The 25128-nt window shown below is 39.6% G+C and overlaps 1 protein-coding gene across 1 annotated transcript in view; it reads left to right on the forward strand.

The window, feature by feature from the left end:
• Positions 1-25128, forward strand: part of meis1b (Meis homeobox 1 b) — a 222402-nt gene that overhangs the window by 3111 nt on the left and 194163 nt on the right. Inside the window, exon 2 of the mRNA XM_084375047.1 lies at positions 1570-1664. The gene's annotated coding sequence lies outside the window, so the exon portion shown is untranslated. The remainder of the gene's footprint in view (positions 1-1569; positions 1665-25128) is intronic.

A 25128-nucleotide genomic window follows, 5' to 3' on the forward strand; every position in this document is an offset into this window, starting at 1 on the left:
TGTTATTGAATTATCCTTTAACAGCTGTCCTTGTTTATTTTGGCAGTGTTTTCTAGTTTTGAAAACACAAATTGCCTTTTTTAAAGGCGTTGACTTGATTTGATGACATAAACTTTATAATAAGCAGCCCATATGTTATGCTAAGTTGCTTCTAACAGTACATTAGACCCGTCAGAGCTACTAGTGCTGGACTGATACTTGATTTTTGTGGCCGATGGCGATAGATAGGCCTATGAGCATAAAAACAATCCAATATTGATATATTGGTCAATACTCCTATATTCACAGATTATATAGGCCTACATAGACACATTTTTTTGCAATGATCCATGTACATCTGAAATGCTTAGAGACAAGGTTTTGACCAAAGGATTGCAGTAAACAACTATACTGTATTCTTTTATTAAAATGTCATTCAACAGCAGTCCTTGTTTATTTGACAGTATTTTTTTTATTTTGAAAACACATTGTACTTTTTGAGAGGCGTTATATAACTTTTTTGATGACATAAGCTTTATAATAAGTAACCATATATTACGCTTAGTTGCTTTTAATAGTTTAATACTGGATTTTTGTCACCAATGCTGATAGCTATAAGCTTAAAAACACAAGCACATTTTTTTGCAATGATCCCTCAGATGTGGTTATGGAACATGTGTGACAAAGATGTGTAGGCCGACAATGAAGGCAGGATATTTTACAGTTTAAACTGTAATTTTCTAAATGACATCAGTGCACCAAAACAGGAAACTTCACTGGGACTTTTTTCTGTGTTATGTTCTGTAAAAAGTATAAAAAGTCTTTATACTGGTGCATATAGGACAACATATACGCTGATACCGGCCAATATCAATGACCTATAGCCTAGATCGGCCTGGATCTAGTTAGTAAACATTGTTGATTAGCCATTCAACTAAAAGAAGATAAGGGAGATTAAGGAGAAGCTCAGCACACATTGTGATCGTGGCCTATCAATCAGAGGAGCAACTGGAGTGGATCATAGGATCAATAGCAAAAAAACAATTCTTTCATCACAACTGGAGTTTTAATTGGCATGCTTCACAGTCTGTCAGTAAACTTAGAAATCACTGTCAGGATGTATCTGACATTTCCTGTTTATCATGAAAGCAGTTTTTGGGAACAATTTCTATATTAAAATCCAGTTTATCAGCTTTCTAATCAATATACTGTAAAGGTACATTCCAACACTGGGCATGGCTACTAGCTGCTGCAGATTCACCTCATTTATTGCAATTACATGTTGTTGTTTGTTCATCCAAAAGGGATTAATTGATTTGAATTTGTTGAAAATGGCCCATCAATGTTTTATCCCAGTTTGTTTTTGTTTAAAGTGTGTGATATGTACAGGTGACTGAAATTTCATATAGAGGATTTATGGGTATTTTTAAGTTTTCAACCTTCAAATTGAGCAGCCAACATATAAACCTGCCAGTAAAGTGTATTTTTTTTTAAGAGAGGATCATTCATAGTTGCCCTCAAAACAACAGTTTTCGTGCCCTACACAAAAAGTTTAACAGGGTTATTAACATCTTCATTATTTGTCTCCAGAAGTAATTGGATAATACCTGGCACTGTCGGAGGATTCGGATGCTGGAGTACAAGAATCTGCATGCTGACGTTTTAAATGTTTTTCTTCTGAACAGGTAATGATGCCCAAACTTGTTTCACATGTCATACACCATTGTTAAAACTGCAACTGCAATCAGGTGGGAGATTTAACTAAATTAAAGTGTAATAATCTCCCAATACCTGTAAGAGTTTCATGGAGTTAGATATTTAGATTATCAACCCTGTAGATTGGTATTTCATTGTTAATTTGAGATATAATGACATCATCTTGAACAGTCATCTGGGGTCTAGACTGCCACCGTGTGGTGTAAAGATGAAACTTCAGACTAAAGTCAGTCTTGACAGCTGAAGACCATTAAAAGGAAAATGTTTCCTCGTACTGCCAACATGATTGGCAGTATTCGTATTAGATTCTGTAAAACAGATAAATATGCATGTATACCATCAGTTGTATAAGTATTTAGCAATAGTAAATCTATCTATAAGTCATTACGTCTCATATCATGTGAGTCTTGCGCTGTTAAATATACATTTATTATCATTCTGACATTTTATAAAATATGGTATAAAGGTATTAAAAGAAGGCAAATCTGTTTTCTGTATTTCAACTCATCCACACATTTCTTCTTTGGTTGCTAACCCTGATTTTTTTTTTTACTTGAATTGACTTTGGCTTTTAGTATATGAACTAAAAGCACACAAACTGTTTTTGAATGATCAAATAACTTTTCTTCAAGTTGCAATTTCTGGTTAAGAGCTGTCTCTGTTACTGTAAAATGTACACCTACGTGGGTATAGTGTGTTTTTTTTATGTTGCTATGTCTGGTTTCTGTCAGTGCGTGTTGTTTTTGTATCGTTATGCTGTCCTAATATTTGCTTTATGTTCTGTATGTACTCCATGCAACTGAAATTTCCCCTCAAGGTATTGAAGGGTCATTTATCCAAAGCTCCCCTGTGTATATAAACACTTAATGAGTCCACTCATACAAAGTCAGCCTCCCATTCATCATCACGGGAGTAAATACTGCAAATTTACTCAAATTTTTCGGTTTCCCAGCTCTGGGAGAAATTCATAATATTCTAATTTCACAGTAATATAAAATAACGTCATTGTTGGTGGGTTTTTCTCCGTAATAAAGGCCACCCAGTCAAAGAAGTCAGATTGATAGGATCATAAAAAATAGTACACAATACGGTAAAGGAATAGTTTACTGAAAAATGTACTTTGTTGTTACTTTATTGGGATGTTTGACTGATGATGTGCAGATTGAGTTTGACACAAGAAAGTTGTTTTCAGATTGCTGAAGGAGGAAAAGTTACTCTGTACCTTTAAATCTGAGTTTAGCATGTGGACGTCCACATGTCCATATACATCCTACACGTCATGTGAAATTGGAAAGATATTTGCATTTTCGATTTTTGACCAAGAGGCCAATATATTATATGATTGCTATCACATAACAACCATATAGTATTTCACTTGTTCAACCATGATTTGATCTCATGATTTAAAGGTGCAGTATGTATGAATTGGCCACCACTTGGATTCACAAATTGGGGGCAACATATCACAAGAGGAACCGCTAATTGCTGCCAACCGTAGCTGCCGTTAGCTAGTTAACTCAGTTAGCTCAGTTAGCCCTGGGTAAGTGTTGGTGTTCCCACCGCTAGCAGGGGGGTGTTGGACCAGGACAAGCCGGGGCTAGCTAGTTTGCACGCTAACTTTAGTACATATCTCTTCAACATAATACAAAGATGTCAAAACTGTTACTCCACACACGTACCGTGGATAACTTTAGTTTTTTTTTTTATGCTTTTAACTAAAATTCTTACATATTGCACCTCGCAGTAATTTCTTCAGTGTTTGATTTATCACTCATTCATTGGAGGGTGTTTTTCTCTCTCCTTGTTTAAAGGTAAACAGGGGGACCATACCTGTAACTGTCACAGTCTACTTAGAGAGACTTTTTTATCCGTGTTTTGTAATAACTGACTCCCCCTTGTGTGTATTGAGTCTGTATGCAACACAGGGCATAGCGTGGATGTGTTGACAACACAGAATTTGGAAAAGGGTGTTAGAGACTGCGTCTGTGTCACTATAAGGCTAATGACCAAGAGCGTTGCAGTAGAGCTATGGGTGGGTGTAACGTGGTGGTGCTGGAGGAGATGTAGATGAGGGATCCAAATTGGAAAATGTCCATAATTCCCAGTGGTGGGCCTGTCTTATTTGTATAGGATACTGTATTAAAAGTCAAGCCTTTTGCACTTTAAACTACCTCCCCACTCACTTAAAATTCTGCTACTGCTAAAATCTTTGGCAACTCAGTGCATGGGTTATGTAAGGTTGGCAGTGATGAAGAGGATGAAGAGGACTTCTCAAATTGGAACGAAAAATATTTTTGCGAATAAAATAACTCGGCTGAAATAACAGTCCTTTTCGTTATCAGCTTGACTCTTTCTTATTCTTTCACAATGTTTTCTCTGCTCGGTTCAGGAGCAGCTCCAGTCACAATACTAAATACATAGAAGTTTTTAATGGGGTCAATTTGTCTCTAATTCAAACCACACCATGTTGCGCTCCCCCACCTCATAGAGACCCCTTCAGAGTATCACAAAACATTCATCAGCCCTGACTCCCTGACCTCTCTGCATCCCCTGCCTCCCCCCCTGGCCAATCAGAATCAAACCAGACAGCGTCTCTCTGTCTGTAACTTTTGTACATGTACATAAAAGCCTCCTTTCCCATCAAGAGCGCTTACGACCCCAAAGCCCCTCTTCCTCCTCCCCCCAACCCCCTATCACAACACTCCACATCCAGGTGATAAATGAGGTTGCCCCAGTGTGTGGTATCAGGTCAAAGGTCGACCTAACAGTTCTTGTGGGGTTTGAGGGCAAATTGAAGTCACTGGGACGTTCGTTACCACTGTGGTTAAACTGCGGCCTCGTTTTCCTTCATCACCGCCGCGCTGTGCTGCTCTGTTCCAGCAGAGGGAGACAGAGACTCACATGACTTCTCACTCCAGTCCAAACAATGAAAATGCTTCTCGCAGTATACAAATAGTAATGAGTAGGTTTTTGTTTTTCTATGAAAATATCATAAATGTGTTGATTTGAAATTTTTGCAAATAACACATCGATCTCATAAGGTCACTCCCCAAGGAATAAAGACAAGAAATTGTATTTGCCCCCTTTTGACACAATGTTAAACTTCCTAGAAAATGGCATATTTCTAGAGCTTACTCGTCATTATATGGTGATAGTTATTGGACAGTCCCACATCAGTCGTCTATTAGAGCTGAAATGGTTTTTGATCCTGTTGAAGACACGGTTGTAAACAGTTGTTTGCACAATTTAAGGCTGCAAATAAGCATTATCTGGTGTGCAGACTTTTTGTATTTTTGACTTTTGCTTTAGTCTAGCACCTTGTGTTTAACTATTTTGGATGTGTGCACTTCTAACTTCTGTTTATTCATTATAAATGCAATACCCAAATCACAAACAGCATTTTTTTAAAATAAAGGTAGGTATGTACATGTATGTAAATCTAGTGTGGACTGTATTTTGTATTTAAGTTAGTTTTTCTCTTCTTGCCGTACCATTCACAAAGAAGTTGTTGGTTAAACCGACCCATTGAGACAGCAGGTCAGAAAATGCTCATTTGTGTCATGTTGGCGGCATATGTGTGTGTGTGCCTTTGTTCCTGTGCATATGTGTGTGTGTCTGTGTGTGTATATACAAGGTCAGCACTGGGGTCATCAGTGTTTAGTCTGTGTTTTTCTCCAGAGTGGCGACTCCAGCTTTCTGTTCGTATTACAGAGATTTATAGCTTTACCTTCTCAACAAGGACCTTCTTGGTGATGTGTAAAATTACTTCATACTGTGTAATCAAGCTGTAGACACAAGCACACCATAGAACAAAAAAAATACAAGAACAAGCATCACTGAGGTTGTGAAAAGGAGAATTTTAATTTGGTAGATTAAAATAAACTCCTTGCTTACATTGATGTTATCATGTGACTGTTAGATCTAACAAAAGAGGCAACTTTAATAACATTAAATCATCTCGAACCCCAATAATAACACATGTACCTACACCCTCGCTTACATATCTAACTCATGTCCTGCCTGGCCCCCAAAAGCTTGCAGTACTATCAAAATACACACTCCCTCTCCCACACAGCTTGGCCTCCGTGGCTCCAGCAGGCGTAGTAATGGTTCTGGGAGCCAGACTCTGTCTCCGTCGCCAGGCCCCGGCTCCAGACCCGGCTCCAGCCCCTGCGTGTGCGACAGCAATTTCCTAAAGAATCCACAGCGAGCGCAACACTTCTCCTTTTATTTTTACAAACACACCACTGACCCCCACCACACACACACACACACACACACACACACACACACACACACACACACACACATGCACAACACAACCACTTCTGAGAAACACAGAACAGTCACTTGCAATTACAACTCATCCAAGAGTATGATGTACAGTCCTGTCAAATAGCCAGCAGGCCCACAAGGGAAGCACAGGGTCATTTTTTCTCCTTTGACCATATTCAGTCTGTCTCTCTCTTGTTCAGAGACATAAAAATACATCAATAACCCTAACCCTTAAATTCAAGTGCACAAGAAATTGATCTACCTTGAAATGTGGAGAACATGGAATTTATTGTTAAACTCTCATCTTCTTTTGTTCGGGTTAAAGGCCATCCACACAAGAACGCTAACTATAATAACTAAATATATATATGTTTTAAAATTGTCCACACCACAACTAACAACACACAATATCTTTGGGATCACTTTCAGGGCGATTTGATGAACGATAGAGACAGAAACAGTGTGTGAAACGAGCAGTATAAAGCCTTTTGTGGCTCCAGAAGAAGCTGCGTGTCATTTGATTAATGTCACACACTGGCTAAGTTGCATTGTGGGTGATGTAGGCAGCAGGGTTTGAAAAGCAGTCCACTGGTCTAACATTTCACTCCTATAGCTACTGTTGGACTCATCATGGACAGTTTTAAAACAATGATCAAAATCGGTACAGCAGATTCTTCCTCCTTTTCAAACCCTGGCGTCTACATTACCCACAATACAATTTAACCGCTAAGTGACATCACTGGAGGCAGTTTATCAGATTACATGCAGCTTTCGTCTGGAGCTACAAAAGTAGTACCCTTTAAGTTGCATTCTGACATAATTTACATTTAGATGTCAAGTCAAATGTTGCTTTATAAAAAAAGGAAGATGTAATAAACTAAAACGTTAGATAAGAAATGTTTTTTTGGGCAATCATTAACCTTATAGATGAAACTGTGTTTTCTTTCGTTTAAGCTTAAACATTAGGAAAATACTTGCTAAAAATATGTTAGTAGAAGAAATTGGAAGCAGTCACAAGGTTGAAATGTCTTTAGACATATTATTTTATGGGATCACAACACTCTGGGTGGAGAGTCTGTTTTTAAATCCTATATTAATGTCTCAAACGGTATCACATGTTATTTTAAAAATGATATAGAAGTGCTGATTGCTTATCTACACTAATATAAAGCCCCATCACATGTGGCCTCTCATGTTTCACACATAAAAAGGTCCAAACATTTGCAATTATTCATGACAGATCTGACATAAACAGCTTATCATCTGTCTAAAGCCTGCTCCAAACAAATCCATTGGTGATCAACCAACCTGATTTAATCTCCCACTTAGATTTCCAAACAAACCACACAGACCTGCATGTGCCACACACACACACACACACACACACACACACACACACACACACACACACACAAACGCTTCACAGATCTGAAGTCTTGAGTCCGTCAGCAGAGGACAAGCAGAAGTTTATGAGATTAGACGTTTGGCATCAACTATCAAAGCGAGCAACAGCAGAAACTGTGTTCCTTAAGAAGGGATCTGTGTGTTTCTGTCCGTGTGTGTGTGTGTGTGTCTGTGTGTGTGTGGTGTGTGAGAGGGTGGGGGTGTGTGTGGCCCTATCTAAACAATCCCCAGCAGCCCCTTTGTTGGCGAGTTGCTCCAGGAGAGCGTGTTGATGGAACCGCATCGATGTTCGGATTAGGGCACGCCTCCGTGATCAAGTGCTCAAACACTAGATAAGAGCGACAGAAACACCCTTTAATCCTGGCTAACCCTTTTCTAAATAGGATGGGATCCTCGCAGGCTCACTGGAGGGGAGGAGGGGTAAGAGTAGCCCAAAGTTTAGCTGCAATCTGGCATGGATGCTATGATTTATTTTGTTAGAAATAGCAGAAAGTGTCAGATGTGAAAAAGTATAATCGAAAAAATATTTGATAAACGCGATTAATGTTTAAAAGATGTTAAGTTCGATATTTTGGGAAATAACTCTATTGTCTTACTTGTGATGGGTTACATGAAAATATCAATACTATTTCTTGGCTTGTGAGCTTTCGCTTTCAAGGCACATTTTTACTGCCTGTGGTCAGAGCCAGGTTAGCTGTTCAATGGTTTGTGGAGGGTAGGGTTGGGCAATGCCTGCCAAAATTGGCATATGATGTCCACAATGAAACACTGTAATGGACAAGGCCATTGTTTGGGGGGTAATAAGATGTATTTTTTGTGTTTGTTTGAGGCTTTGTGTCCCCTCAGTGTTGCTGCAAGACAGCAGCTGCTCATTCACACTGTAGTCAGTGCTATTTCCCACTGTCGCTCTGACAGCAACCTCCAACTGTCTCACCACAAAGGGAAAATGGTCTCCCATTACCACAGAAATACATCCCTGTGCCGCGTTTGAAAGAGTCTTCGTAGCTGTCTTTAACCTCAGAAACTTGAAACAAACTTAGCTATCTAGCTACACAAAAAGAAAAAAAGAAAAAAGAAAACTTGACCTGGTTTGATAAGAAAGTAATAAATGGGACATGGAGACGTAACATTAGCTCACTGAGGAGCAACAAACTAATTTTCATTTCCTCTCCCGCATGCCAAAAACAACTGTACAACTCTTGTCTTGCGTCAACTCTGAGGGGACACACTACTTTTTTTGTGCTCTCTGGTGGGGCGCCTTTTAAATCACGATGTTACGATGGCCAAGACTCAGCAGTCGACGGCTGTCAGCCATTGGTGATGGACGATGGCATCTTTCATCGGCCCAACCCTAAGGGGGGATGTCACGATTTCAAAATCGAAAATTTATCAAAACTAGCTTTAAATTTAAATCTGGCTCGTGTCCACAGGAAAAAAATTATATTTAAAAGACTCTCCACTCCAGAACCCAAATGTTCCCCTTTTGAACAAGCAACCAATGATGTTGTTTTCCTCGACAGTAGCGTATACTGAAAGACTTACTCTGTCCAAGCATGGCAGTTTCATTTCAGAGCTAAATGCAACTCCAAAGGGTTTTTCTCTAGTTGTCTTTCTGGTGTTGTGGCTTGCAATCATATATTGCAAATCTCTTGGAACAAAACCATCCAGCACTCTTAAAACAGCTGCTTTTCCTTTTCAGTGCAAGTCAGAATTGACAGGAGGGAGATACACACCTGATTAAAGGCATTGGTGTGAGTCGGGTATTTTTTCTCCTTTACAGGATAGAAGAAATGACAAAAAAAGAGAAAAGCTCCATCCATTCCCAAGTTTAGGTCCCTCTTTCTCTCTCTCTCTCCTTCCATTTTCATTTTCACCCCTGGTTTCGCACGATTGTGCCACAAAACTGTTGAAATTGGTTGTTAAAATACCTTTGCTTTAGCAACCTGTCAGCTTCAGGCTGACGTGTGAAAAGGTAATACAAGCTAGGCCTCTCTACTGAGGGTCCCCCCAATCCCCCACCCAGCCTTCACTACTGCTTCAATAGCTGCATCAAATTCACACTATTCTCAACCAAAGAAGATCACAACCCAAGTGTTTCAACACCTCATTAGAGAACAAACAATCCTGAGAGTAGTTTTTACTTGTGCCACTCAGTATTTGTCTGGTTGTCAGAATTACAGAATATACAGGGAGTCAAAAATAATAAACGTGATAAGTTTATTTCCCATCGGCATCACGTCTGCTGACGGGAAGCTTCAGGGAGCGACCATGGACAGTAACACCTCACAGTGTCATTCAGTACAATAACACTAATTAATGTTTTAAATTTAAATCATTTAAAAGGCTGGAAAAAAAGGGTTGATACATTTCGTATCAATCGACCAACTGATTAATCAGCAACTATTTTGATAATGGACTCATCATTTGAGTCTTTTTAAAGTGTGAGGGTTTCGAAATGTCCCAATATCCAATTTTGATGCCACAAACACGGCTGGAAAATGTCCCATCTTCTTGTTACAGATATCCAGTTGTTTCACGCTTACAAATACCAAAATGTCACCTTGAACTTTGGTCTTTGGCTTGGCAGCCTTTGTGATATGACACGTATTGTAGAAATGTTGGTATGATACGTCTTTTAATACATTAATCTGTCACTCTCACTGAATCTACATCTAGATTGTTTGTTAATTTTATTTTAATTTTTTTTAACACAGGGCTGTTTTCAGTATGAATTACGTGTCTGTGTTTGTTCTTGTAGATGTAACTGTGTGTAACCATTTGAGAGTGAACAATTTACACAACTTTAGGGCTGTATTAAAATTCAGTGACACACATATTCATCGTTAACACCCCTTAGTTGACACTAAGGCTGGGAATGTCCACTCGTAACAACGCTAACCAAACATTTCTTGTAGACACGCCTTGTCCTTTCTGAACTTAACGACTTAAAGCACTCAATTAGGATGACACGAGCTGTTGACAAGAAAAACGGCAAGTCATTACACCTCAAACATGACAACCCCTGAGCGCCCTCACAAACGAGGATTGTTAATTCCTGCCTCTAGATTAAAAACACCTGTTGGTAAACAAGACAATTATTCTGTTCGGTCCAATGGGGAGCGCTGCGTTAATCATACATGCATCCTCCCCTGTTAAAAGGCAACCTGATATCTCCCCACAGAGTTCTCCCTGATTAACTCGATACTCCTGACTGTTTAAAATTCATCCCACCAATGAGCGAGAAAGTGATCTCCCGTGTGTGTGTGTGTGTGTGTCTGTGTGTGTGTGTGTATACAATTGTGTTCTTTCCCCAAGATCCTGGAAAGTGTATGCATAAAATATCCCAGAGTCCCTGGCGTCAGCACAATTAGCTGTTAAATAAAATACCTACTCCTCGACGCTTTTGCAACATTTTAATTAGACGAACCAGCTGAAGTGAGGGCCCGTTTTAGTAAAATAAACAGCACTGTTTGCCAAGAAAAAGCTCCCTGGAGGGAAAGGCACTAAGTGAGGTTGCTTGGGGCAGGAAATGAAGAGATAGCGGCAGTTTACCCGAGGAGCTAGAGGATGTTTGTTTCTTAGCAAAAGGAGAAAATGTGTGAACACTTCTTTAAGCCAGACGTGTTTACGTTCTCCATCTTCGTACCACCACGGGTCAGCATGTGTCTTAAGTTTACATCTGAATAACGTCAGTCTGGTTTATGACTGACACTTAGATCACATCACAAGGTTCTGAGAAATAATTAGTTCTGTCAGCGAATAAGGGCTATGAAATACAGGGTTTTTACTACATGTTCATCTGAAGCTTTTGGCCAACTGTGTTTATACTGATTGTTTACATGCATGCAGCCACACATACTGTTTAATTTACAGTTTAATTGCTGAAGTCAGTTTAAAATGCCTGCATGTTTAGAGCACATAAACATTTAGTAGTTTCATGTGAAGAGAAACAGTTAGAGTTGTTATGGTATGAGAGTTTCACAGTATGATGACTGTCTCAGAAAATATCACGGTTTCACAGAAAACAGTTTTACACTATTGCTTTACTGTCATTTAACAAAATATTGTGTCCTGGCAGACACGAAACTTGATTTAAACTTGAAATATATATATATTTAAGAGCACCTACATCGTAGTTTGATAATATGATATTCATCAGCAAATGTACATTGTACAATAACATCAATTTTCATAACACAGTTTACCTCGAACCTGGTATATTGCAGCAACCCTCATTACAATAACTCATTACTGTAACAGAGTAGCATTTCTTGTGTACTTTGTACTTTATAATTCTGTATTTCTCCTTTTGCAAATGGAGACTTTGAATAAAGTAGTGTGCTCAGGTTTTTTTTTGCAGAGACAAAAACAGATTACGGTCAAATAGTGGGATTTTACAGTACACGTCTGTGATAAATCCTAACATGGCACCACTGAATTGAGGGATTATTATTAGGGATGAATTTATAATATACAAGTAACATTCAAGATGTCGTATGGGCCGTCTCACACTGACAATATGTGAATACATTAGTCTCGTCAGAAATATTGATACATATTGAATATTTAAAATGTTTTCAGTACTCATTTTCTGCAGTATTAATGCACCGGTACCAGCTGTGCCTCCTCATTTTCTCTTCTCTCTGACGGGAAGTTGAGACACACACACACACACACACACACACACACACACACACACACACACACACACACACACACACACACACACTCTTCTGACTATAGTCACAAGTTAATTAATTTAGATGCTGTTGTGCTTAACACACAGTGCACAAACCTTGTTCTATTAATCTTTATATAAAAGTCTAACTTTTAATAATCTCAGTGTTGTGTCAGATTTTCTCTGTGGTATAAAACATATCAGTTTTGACATTCCGTGTTTTTCAGGTATCATAACATAGTTGGTAATATTGTGACACACTAGATTTACATCATTTATGGTGTCTTACAACAGCACTGCTTTGATACTTGAGAGTTTGTCATCCCATGTAATCATCCGTGCACTGAGTAATATTTAAATTAAACAAACGTTCTTTGTGTATGATACGCTCTCCACCCTGTCACCACCTCCACCTAACAGTATGTATGATGTTAATGTTGTGTAACTCTGAGCTGCACTGGACTGAAATGCACTGAAGTGGAGGAAGTCGAAGCACGAGTAGATATTTTGAGACGGATTTGCCGTAACCGCTCAGGTTAACGGTTGCTTTAACATTTTGTCTGCAACAGGAGCCGAGTGGCTGTTCCAGGTTACATTTCCTGTCCTGACATCTGCTTTTTTACCTGCGGTAACAAAAAATACTGACCCGAAACCCCTTTGGAAAACTTCAGCTTCCAAACAACCCGCTTTTCTTTTTCTGTTCAGGTACATCTGAAATATCTGTGGTTTAAAATGTGGATTCTGGTAGAGAAAAGTAGAGGAGGCTAAACGGGGGAAGGAAATCAGCAGTTTGTGTTGACGTTATCTGTGTCAAAATCCTGCATCAAAATGTACTCTCACACATCAGGGCCTGGCTCTGTTTTATTGTCTCTTAACGAGATTCGTCCTGCACTTCCTTCTTTTGGCCTCTCCATCTTGTTGTCCAACTGTAGCAAAGAAGGAATTAAATCATCGTGTCTTTCTTCGCCGTTGTCGTACACTTGTATTAAAGCTGGTTAATTACACCTCCATGACTTACTTGTTTCTTTTCTCATTCTTTATCCTCTCAAACTCTTGCACATCACATCACTGCTCTCCATCTCTTGTCATCTATTCTCACTCCTTTGCTCCATTGAGATGATTTTCAACATTTTCTTTCCGTTTCTCTCTTGCATTCCCATTTCACTCTTTTTCCAGACTTTCCCTTGACGTGACGACTGGCATACTGTCACATCTGTAACCACGTTGTCGGGGCCATTTTCAAACATTGTCAATCGTTTTTGTTCTGCGGAGGCTGTCAGGCGGGAAATATGTCCAAGAATCGAGAAAGAGTATTGTCAACACATAAGAGAAGAACCTAGGAGTATGACAGATATTTTTTTTTGTTACTGAGGTGTGTGTGCGAGTGGGTGCAGACATGTGGTGTATTTGTTTCAGTATTTTAATTTGCAATTGACTCCGCCAAGGAGGTCATGTTTTCACCCACGCCTGTTTGTTTGTTTGTTTGTTGGTTGTTGGTTTGTCAGAAGGATTACACGAAAACTACTGAACAGATTTCCATAAAACTTGAATGGAGGATGAGTCTCAGCACAGAATAGACCCTGTTTACTTTTGTTGTGGATCCAGATAAATGGAAAGATTCAGGTTTAACATTGCATGATGTCATTTTAGTAAATTTCTCAGGGATTTAAACATGGATCTTGATGAAAACAATGTGGTGTATTTAGGTGGCTGGTAGCTATAGAGAGATGTGAATCCGATTAAAAATCCAAATGAAGCAGATTTAAATGTATTTTATTTTATATTAGTTTAGACTTGTTTTAATTTAAAGGGGTCTGTATGGGCTCTACTGAGTGCCATTCATGTTTCCTGATGCGTTAGAGATATCCAGTGTCACCTATGACATCAAAATGTGTTTCTATACAAGCATTTCTGCCTGTATGTCTTCATGTAAACAAAACTGAATAGGAAACTTGTTGTTCCTTCATTTCTCCCCATAATCTGAACTGATACATGCTTTGTACATCCGGCCAAAAATGTGTTGGACAAACTCTGCACACATTGTTGAAAAGAACGATAACAGCCTCAGTAGACTTCACGTTGTAGCTTCATGATCTCAGATACTCCCACACAGCTGGATACTCAGTGCTTAAGTGTCCTTGAGCAAGACCCTGACACAGCTTGTAACATGAGACTGAACACACTGTTATCTTATGTATGATGCTATGATATTGCAGAGAATTGTGCTCACATTATGTCCACTGGGGGGCAATATAACCCCAGTGGTAAGCCCCCGGTGGGCCAGAAGAACTCCCCCTGGATGTCCTCAGGTTTAGTGTCAGCCTCTGAGGGACAAAGTGGAGTGAGAGAAGCCACTCACACCAAGTATGTCAACTTCTTTATTTATGAAATAATGATTCCTCACCAGTAATGAAATAAATAGATTTGCAAAGTGAGTAACATCAGACCTGAAAGTTACATTATTTCTATAAATAAAACATTATGGTTCTGTGGGAAGGACAGAATTGACCCAGTCCGGTCTGGTCTGTGTTGTTCTCTGTAGATTAGTTTTTTTTGTTTGTGTTACCGAAAATGGATCTTCTGGTCTTTTAGATGTTATTAGTCGACAGTGGAGACCTGATAGACTGGGTTGGGAGGATTACTTTAAAAAAAGGTATCCCAGTACAGTTACTAATTACCTGTTTGAAAATGTAGTCAGTAACGTAATCCATAAGTATCACAACGTTTAAGTCATGTAGCTTGATTACTTTCTGTTACCTTTGGATTACCTCAACACCAAACATATGCGAATAAAGACAAGAGAAAATCAGATCAATGAGATAACTTTTATTTAATCTTAATCACGGGAGTGTATTCTGTCTTACTGTTAGTAATCCTCTTTTCACTGAATGCAACTGTATTCTAATTACACCTTTTTCCCGTAACTTTACTGGAATACAGTGACCTTACTTTGTATCCTAATTATGTAATCCTGTTACATGTATTCTGTTACTTAACAAGCCTGCAGATTTATTGTGATAGTTGTCACGACTTATATTAAATTCTGACTCAGAGACACCAGAAGATCAGACTTTAGTGACAACGATGCACCACAAAAAGAGACAGATTTTTTCTATTCGTTGTAAAAAAATGATGCGGTTATTTTGTTTGTTGATTTTTATATCTTTGGACAAATACATTGTCTGGGTTTGAGCCTCTTGAGTCTCCAGTAAAATACTTTTTTTTTTCTTTACTTCCTCCCTCTCCACTTCTACTTTCTCAGTTCTCAGCGAGTGTGTCTCGTATCTCTGCTGCAGCTATTTACAGCCACATAATGCCGGCTAGATAAACTCTTTTGATGTGCCGCAATCTCCGATCTCTTCCCTCTGTCTTTGATGGGAATAGGTTTAGACATGGCAATCAGGACGTATTCACGTGAAGGGCATTGATTGATTGTTAGATTATCTTTCAATGCAAAGTTTGGATTTCTTCCTTTAAAAGGGTTTATTTTGAACATGGTCACAATCAGCTGTGTTCTCAGCCAAAATAGTTTCCATGGTGGGAATTAGCTGCACAGACAAAGTAAAGTGAACTCAATCTCAGAGTTCAGGCTGCCCAAAAAAGGTTTATGGCCTTCTGAGAAATTATTTTTGGCCCTCTGAGGGCCTCTCAAGTGTAATAAGATATTCTGTTTTGTTGTTCTTTATTCAGCTTGATAATGTTTTGAGTGATTTAGTGATCTTGAGAGCAGCTTTAAGATACACTTTGGCACAATAAAATTGACACTAAGATGGAAAATTTGGTTCAGGAACTACCCAAGAGCAATAATTGTGCTGAAATTTCTCGACACACTTATCGACGTTTTACATATACAAGGACAGCAGAACTGCTTATAGAGGCCGAAAGGCAAGACAGACAGACAACACAATGGTGATATCAAGCTGCAGGTGAACGTTCGGCATCCAGTGACAGATATTGTTTTTCAATATTGTGTTCCTGAGAGAGAGAAAGAGATAGATAGATAGATAGGTAGAGAAAGAGAGAGAGAGAAAGAGAGAGAGAGAGATAGGGGTGTGTGATAGTTCGTCAGTCCAAACAGAGTCATAAAGTGCTGCATGGTTAAGCCTGATGAATTAATAACAGGGAGGCAGATGGGTCCCAGGGGCACTGTGGGAGCAGAGCAGCATGGAGAGCAGAGAGAACACACGTTGATATCACACACACACACACACACACACACACACACACACACACACACACACACACACACACACACACACTTTTCTAGGTCTGTATGCATCCATATGAACAGTCAGATACTCATTTGCATCCATATAAAGTGCAGGACAGACAGTGGCACATATGCATGTACTGAATACAGACAGAGACGCGCACACATTCACACACCAGTCTCAAGGTTGAAAATTGGATCCACAGTAACAATGTCACTTGTCACAGAGGATCAAATTTCACATTTCGAGAGTCACATGAACATTTGTAATATGAAGTATCACATTTATCCAAAATCTAAATAAATTGTTGTAACCTGACATTTTTACTTGCCGACCTTGACGCCTCGTATATAAGGAAGATTTTGAAACCAAGGCCGGGTTCTTCGAGTTTATCCCTGAAACATTTTCAATCCAAGGACTGTATCTCCTGCATTCTAGTGACATTTAAAGAATGAAAACAACAAAATAATAAGTAAATTGCAACAGCATTTCTATGTCAAATAATTATGATTTTACTTTTAATTATCAGAAAACAATGCAGAATAATTAATAATAAGTAATATTTATCACTTTTCATTCATTCATTCATTTATTTGCCCCTGCTCTGTAGAGAGTCTGTGCACGCCACTGCCCCGTGTTGGTCAGCGTGGCAGATTTTACAGCCCCATACCTTTAAAACTTTACATGAGAAACTTGAATTCTTCTCTCCAGGATGTGAGGATGGACAGCAGACTACAGGACAGCAGACTACATGCTCTACAGCGCCAAAAACAGGTGTGATAACTAAAAGGGAGAATTGTGGCTCCGGGAGAAAACTGGTAGAGGGCAATGAAAAAGTCTTCTGGAAAAATCTGGAGGGTCGGCAAGTTTGGTTGGGCCTCCGGTGTCAATATAACGCTCTTTCTGTACCCCTACGTAAAATGGAAATTTTGCCCCTTTTGCTCTCTTATTCCATGGAAGATGGATTCAAGTGTATTTTCATATGTGACCGGAGGATTTTGTTATTAACCTGTTTTGTCAGAATGAACAGAGATCGCCTCCAAAGATATCCTGGTCTGGGCCTCTTCATCAAGACACAACGCACACAGTGCCAGTCACCAATGGTTACGCCTCTACTTTGTTTACTCGAGACAACGGCAGTAAATCTTACAGTGACGAAAGTGTTGATGATTTCATGTTATGCATCGATGCTTTCGCGGACCTAATGAGGGCCAGCAAAGGTCAAACAATTGATAAATAAACTAGGCAGAGAGGTGTATTTTTCACAGTAATTGTTTTGTCTTTTGCGTCAAGCTGGGCAGTTCAGCTCTGTATATGCGAGTGCTTGTGCGCTTGGTTACAGTACCTGCAAGCCCCTTTATGTGCGAGGATGAGTGAGTGTAGCTGGTGCTCAGGTCTAATGATCAGCATCTGAATCACTTTAATTGCCAAGTTCAATTAAAGCTGCTTGGGTCTACAATTTATTGTTGTTAAGATGCACAAGTCTTATCCGCCTAAATCATCAAGTGGGGCTCCCATCACACACTTATTTTCTCATTATCGCCTCTTTTGCTTCATGATCTGGTTGTTCTCCATCTTGCCGACTGTCCAAGTGCTGTAGAAACAAGTAACTGTGGTTGAGGGAAACCAGCAGCATGCTTTATTTTGACCTGCCAAACTCCCAAACACATGCAGCTATATTTTAAAGTGGCATTAATTACAATAGACACGGTGTTACAAATCTCTGGACTAGACTAGTTCGCCTTCTAGACGTTAGATTTAGAGAAAACTGTGTCTCAAGTCTCTCAGAATAGAATTATACTCCAGCTGTGAATACAACAAGAACTCTCTCACTTACACTGCAAAACATGGTCTAATACATACAATGGACTCACCAAGGCACTGATATAGCATAATGCCGGTTGTGGGCGCGAGCTGATGACACACCAGAATGAGGTGCCAGCGGAGGCTGTGTGGTAATTTACGATGGGGAGACAGGTCAAGGTTGTAATGTAATCTTCTGTCTGGTGGAGAGTGTGTACGTGTGGTGAGAGGGGAAGTAGATGGTGTACGTACATGTGTGTGCATACAGGGGAAAGAAATTCACTTTGTTCAGGAACTGGTGTGAGTTTTTTGGACGTGTCTTATCAGGTGAATTATATGGAAATCAAAGCATTTCTGTAAAAAAACAACAAGAAGCAGCTTTTCACCAAAACACAGTACCTGGGTTTAGATTGCAGTAAATCTTGCAGGGTAATGTGTGGGTTACTATGCTTAGGTTTACATGTGAGAATAGGACAGCTCAAAAATGTTCAGTTCAGTTTTAGCTGAAGTCGTATCCTTCTTTTATTTTATTGTAATTACAGGCATTTATTTGAGATTTTTCAAGGAAATGTTTTGGTTTTGGTTTTTAGCGGATATAGATAAAGGATGAGTTCACCCAAAAATTAAAACTTAGTCAGTATCTACTCACCCCATCCTGAAACTTTGGTGAAATTAGGTAGTCCACCAAGCATTTTTGGAGCTTCAGAGCAAAGCAGCTTTGCAGCAATCTCCATAACAACTGAGGTAGACGGGGACTTGGTTCAAAACACAAAAAACAAAACAAACAAACAAGCAAACAAAATAAAATGGCTCCATACAGCTTGTCAGGCGTAATCCAAGTCTCTGAGATCCCAAATTGATTTATTTATTTAGTTATTTTTTTAAATTGAAATCTTCACTGTAGCTGCTATCAACACATAATATTCATAAACTAAGTGCAGAGTACATGTTACATAATCTGTTTATTGACTTCCTCCCATGTGTCCTGGCTCATCGGATCATATCTAGAGGTTTGCTGCCTCTGTCCCTCACTCACCAGCTCTCCTCAACCTCCTTGTTCTCTCACTTTCCTCCTGTTGTCTGAAAGAAGCAGATCTCAGCCTTCACTGAAGCAACAACTTGGTAATGACAAATTAATCCTGCTGGAAACAAAACAAAATATCTATATTTCATCAGGCGGCGGTGAGGGTCGTTTAGTGTTGTCACAACAAGTTACATGTTAAAAGGCCTTTGCTCCGTCTTTGGCTTCTCAATCCGCCAAGTTGAATAATTGAAAATATTCTCACTGACTGTCAGGCCAGGAGATGTGGAGCCGAGGCACCATCTCCGTGAGTCTCGCAGCTTCTCGCCTCTTGTTTTCTTAAGCTCTGACATGGCGTTGCCGCATGCCTCTACATTGGCGTGTGGGTGATTTCTCAGTTGGGTTATACATGGCATGAGTGTGGGAATACTGAGGCTGCCCGGCAGTGGCTTCGCCAGCCAAAAAGTCTCCACACAGCCTTGGATAAATACGGATGGGCAAATAAAACACATACAGATGAACAGAAATACGCAAAGCAGGGAATAAGCTCTGGCACACGGACAGCTGAATGTGAAGAGCACCACTGGCACATGGTAGATTATTTCTGAGACAAAGGCGGCGGAGGCTGGAGAATGTGGGTTGCGGCATACACAGTTTGTTTGTGCACTTAAGTGAAAAATTTCACTTTTTTGAACTGGAAAAGAAACTGGAAAGAAAAGAACAAAAGGGTGCAGAGCATGATGGGAAAAGTGGAGACAAGACTGGTGAGGGAAAAGAGCTTTCCAGTATCACCAGAGAGAGATACCAACAGGTAGGTCACATGACATGGACGCCAGAAAAACATTATATTAAATAGAATAAGCACTAAAATCCAATAAAAAGAGGTTTCTTGTTTGTCCAGTGTAGTAATACAGTTGGGTATTGATTTAGATCACATGAAATGGAAGCTATTGACAGAACTGCAATTATTTTCTATTTATTATTCTATTTATGTAAAATAAAATAATATAATACACAGAAACAATCAAAATAGGTATGCAACATGAGACCAATATAATATAATTTTTTTGAATTCATACATGGATTTTCACTAACATGGGCAATTTAGCATGTAGGTATATAGAATAACACTAGTTTAGGATACTGAGATATCTGATATCCTGCCCTATTTATTTCTGTAAGCTCAACTAACCTAGCTTCATTTTCAGCACATATTTTTTTTGCCTTATGAATTTTGGCAATTTATCGATAACCTTGATCTTGGCGGAAATGTGACTGTATCATTCCACGTGCGCACGCTGGGTATAAACTGATCAAAGCAGGTGCTGATTAAAGGCGCAATAGTTTTGGCATTTAAAAATAAAGCCTTTGCGTTTTTGTTGGACTTTTACTTCGTGGCCATTATACAAACACAGAATGCCTTTGAGCTCCATAGGGGGAAAAAAACCCCTGATGTACACACTCAATCACAGAGACTCTGCTATACAAAACCTACATGTCTGTGAGTCTGTATTTGGGCTGTCAGGCCGATGGCAGTCATGCATGTATGCATTTGTGTGCATTGTTCATGTGCGTGTGCCAGTTTCTGTATGTGTATGCATATGCATGCGTGTGTGTGTGTTGGCTGCCAAACGTGGAGAGCAGGAAGAGGAAGAGGCTAGATGGTTGGAGGGGGTGTTTATTTATTCATTACCCAGCGGCCTCCGTGGTTTCAGGGGGACATGGCAACACTTGTCCTGGGCCCTTCAGCACTGGTCTGTTTGTGGCCTGCTTTGGCCCTGCCAAAGCCTTCAGCTCCCACCTCCTCTGCTCCCTTCTCTCTTCTTCGTCTGCTTTTTATCCTTTTTCATTTGGACCCTGCTCAGGCATTCACTATTGTTTTCACTTATAGTGTTCAGAGTTGCCTTTCTTACTTTCTTTTTGCTCTTGTGACTTTTTAGGCGACACATAACTCATTGTAGAAATTAGTCATTTTATTTTTTTGTGCTGATTAAACAAGATTTTGCACGTTTGCTTTTCATGCCGTTGTTTTGGAGAGACTAGGCTGTATGTCAGAGAGGCATTATAAGACAACAGGCTCTGTCACTCTCATTTACTTGACTTTGTTTCCCAGCAAACATGCCCGTACTGTTAAGTGTCAGTGTATGAACTTGTAGTTGAGATAAATGGCAGAGAGCTCTTTATCTGTCCTCAGGGAAAATGTGGGTGTTTATTTGTCTGCTAATAGTCTCACCTACCATAAAAGCCCATCAGCAAATGTCTCAGGGATGCATACCTCTTCTTGATTTTTGAGTTTCATCATGATGAATGAGACTTAAAAGTCAACTTTTCTTGCAAAGTAGATCTTTAAAAGGACAGTCAGAAACATACATTTTCCATCTAAAGGTTTCCCACAAGGACACACTAATAATATAATTTTGCACAAAAGACAAAGAATAACATATTGAGGATGGACACAAACATAACGTAGGCTCACGCTGTGCTCTGCGTGACCTGACTGCTCTAATCTGCCCCATGGTGGGAGTCCATCGATTCCCATAACAAAAGACCTGAGCCAGGCACACATCTCGCTCTTGACCCTTCCCTCCATTCTCGGCCCGAGCTCGTGTTCAAACCCCAACCCGATCAATGGCCATACTGGGGGATCAATTTCTCAGGCTTTGGGGTGTCAAATGTGATATGGCATTACTTTGGCTGGTTGGCGTAAAGGAGGCCGGTCGGACTGATGCTTCAAAGCTTTCGGTTCTCCTCATCAGTGGACCATTCAAATCAAGATTCAGATCGGTGCTGTGAGGTGATGAGAGGGAGAGAGATGAGAGGGGTCGCCTGTCTGCCCTCCTTTTGTTTTCAGAAGCTCATTTCATTGGTACAGTCACCTTTGATTGATTGACCGTTGACTGAGTTGATAATTTGTGAAGTATATTTGTGACCCATGTGCTTCATACGTCATCTGTCTGCATCTTCGTTGTTAAGAAGTGGCGTTTCTAAGCTGCACTCGCCAAAAACATCATCTCTCGGTCAATCAGTGTGGACTGTTCTGCGATAACCAAGGTGGCTATCAGTGTTCAAAAATAACTGCTTTAAAGAAACTGCTGTTGCTGCTGCACGAAACATAACCACACCTCCTGATAAGTGATAACTTTGACATACTGGTGGCACCAGATGAAGGTCAGGTATCGCCAGAGTCATCACAATTCGTCTTCAGGGCACCAGGGATGTCTGTCCCAAATGTCATGACAATCCATCCTGTACTTGGCGAGACATTTCTTTACAAAACCAACTATCATCACCGTAGGCTTCATCCTTTTGGTACCCTAAATGTCTTGCTAGCATGGCTAAAAAATCTCTTTGACAGCAAGAAATTGAAACCAAGGCCTTGCTGAATCTTATCAGTTTCTCCATTGTGATGCTTTACACTGCAAGTGTTGTGACAAAATTTCATAGTGTGGTGGCAGCACGCAGAGAGACACATCTATCCAGGTCCCTGCCCTGCAGTGATGGGAGGGAGGGGTGTGTAGGTCTTGCCCTGGAGGACCGTGGTCTCACCCACTCCCCTATTTTCCCCTGGAGCTGCACACACACATTACACACACCTGAAAAGGCAACAGGGTCATTCTTCAACACGGTCCAGAATAGTTCTCTGATGGTTAAGATCATGTCGTTAATCTACGTTGTACTAATATTTAAGTGTGTGTTTGTTTTATTGATGTGGCGATAGAATACTACAAATACTTTACGTTGTAAAGTGTTACTCTGTGAGGAGGGAGAAGAGAGTAAGGCACTGTTTCTCTTGTAATTATAACGTCATGATTCATGAATGTGTTTTGGGCCGGGCAGCTGTACAGTTTAAAACATTAACAAACAAAAAGAAGGAAATTAAATCAACGATTGAGTGTTAAAATCTGTGTTTGTACTCAAATACTTTACGAAAACAAATGGACTAAAATAACTACAAATGAATGATGAGTGAATTGGCACTAAAAGGCACTCAAGTGTGAATGAGACCCTTCTTTGTTGAGAAGAAACTGTTGAATTATTGATAGATTAGGAACGTGTTGAGGTTTTCTCCCGGCTTATGTTGACATGCACACTCATATTCCACTATTATTATGAATATGACAATATTTGGACTTTGATATAACAGCATGTTACTTTTGGATATTCTGAATTAGGCCTTAGTCTGAATGTAGCATTTTCCAATTAAGATAACAAGATGTAGGAAATGGTAATATTACAGTATTTAAGTGTTGTAGGTTGTCCAGGTGGAAGTACATCTACAATACACTGTTAGCAAGATTAAACTATGCAAGTGTATCAGACTTTATGAGCTCTAATTCAATTTGAAATATTTTTTCAATATAAAGTAACAATTAACAATAAGGATTAGCTGATTGCCTGGGGAAAAGTAATATGCTGTGTCAGGGAAGTGATAAAAAAAAACTGTGACCGTGTTTACAGAGCTGATCGATGACCGATCGGCCACTCGTGAGAGATGGATGGCAAAGAAAGACGTTTGAGCAAACATTTCAATTAACCTGAAAAAAGGAGTTTAGTTGGGTGGCGTTAGAGGATTTGATCACGGAGCATCACTGAAAAACTACCTTGACTTTTGATGTTTGATGTTTTGGAGGACAAGATTTGTAGGCCGGGGCCTCTCTGCAGCTCTACAGTACTTCTCACTAATGCTGTTTTTTCACACATTTTACCTTTATCAAAAAAGAGATCAAGATTTGGATATTACACTTGGCCATGTTTCAATTTTGATTATATTTAGAGTAATTGTGTAGCCTTGATTCGACATTTAAAACCAAGGTTTCAGTTTGGGACCAAAGCAGGATTAGCAACCAGCATTTTTTTTTTCAAGACAAAGAGAGCAGAGAGGAGAAAACAGCACATAAGGAAACTGTGTGAGATAAAATAGCATCCCCCTAAAAGAAGAAAGGGGGAAAAAACACAAAAGTATAAAAGTTTAATTGAAAAATAAAAACGATGTTAGCCCATAAAAACATTCTAAATGGGCTTGGTCGGGCTGTGTATGGCGGGAAGCCGCACGATGTACCTAAGGCACTGCAAAGTGTTAACATGAAAAACACATCAGAGGAGACGAAGCAGGGAGGGGCGGGCGGCCTGTGGGGGTGTGCATGCATGGAAATGCAGACATGTGGCCGATACGTCCCACTTTGCAATTAGTGTGCATGATATGACTGCTGGTACAAGCGATGTGGGTCAGTTTTTCTTTAAAGGTGTGTGTTTCTCAAGAACAGTTCAGAGAGTCGGTATCACATCTGGTTACAAACATAATTGGCTTTAAACTTACCTACACGTTTATTCTTGTTATGTACAGTACAGATGGTCCTTCTCGTTGGTGGGTGATTGATCGTAGAGGCGACATTCTTTAACGAGAAAACACGTTTTGTATAAATAAACCCGTCAGCAAACGGGGGCTGCAATTGATAAGATTGAGACAAAGTAGATTTCAGTAAAATTGGATCAGGTATGGTCATTTCTTGGCTCAGAGGAGGTGACGCATCAAAACTACATTCTGATGCCATTTAGAGCTGTCACTGTACAAAGTTATCTGTGTCACTATCATTTCCTACTGTTTACAGTATTTGCACCGATTAATAAATCCAATCAAACTAACATAGATTCCCTGAGAACTAATAACACGTTGATTTTTAATTTTTAACCAGTCTGCATTACTATTATTTCATCTTTTCCCAAAAAACAGGCCTTAGTGAAAAAGTAGTTGTAGAGACAAAGGGGGCAGAGATTTAGTGCCAGACAAACCAGGTAAGTTTTAAAATCACTCTCTTTTAAACTATAAAAATGCGTTTTTTATCCCTTTAATCCTACTGGATTGAATATTTTCAGAAATGTGTTCATGTGATGGATGTCATTATGATGTCTGTTTGTTTAGTGCAGGATATTTTTCACACTTGGGGAGGCGTGTCATCTGTGATCCATTGATTTCACCCACCTGCACTCACTCAGTCAGGATTGGGTGACACCCCTTGCCAAGTTTATAAGAATGTTTGCTT

Source organism: Pagrus pagrus (assembly GCF_965226575.1).
Source record: "Pagrus pagrus genome assembly, chromosome: 15".
Taxonomy (NCBI): Eukaryota; Metazoa; Chordata; class Actinopteri; order Spariformes; family Sparidae; genus Pagrus; species Pagrus pagrus.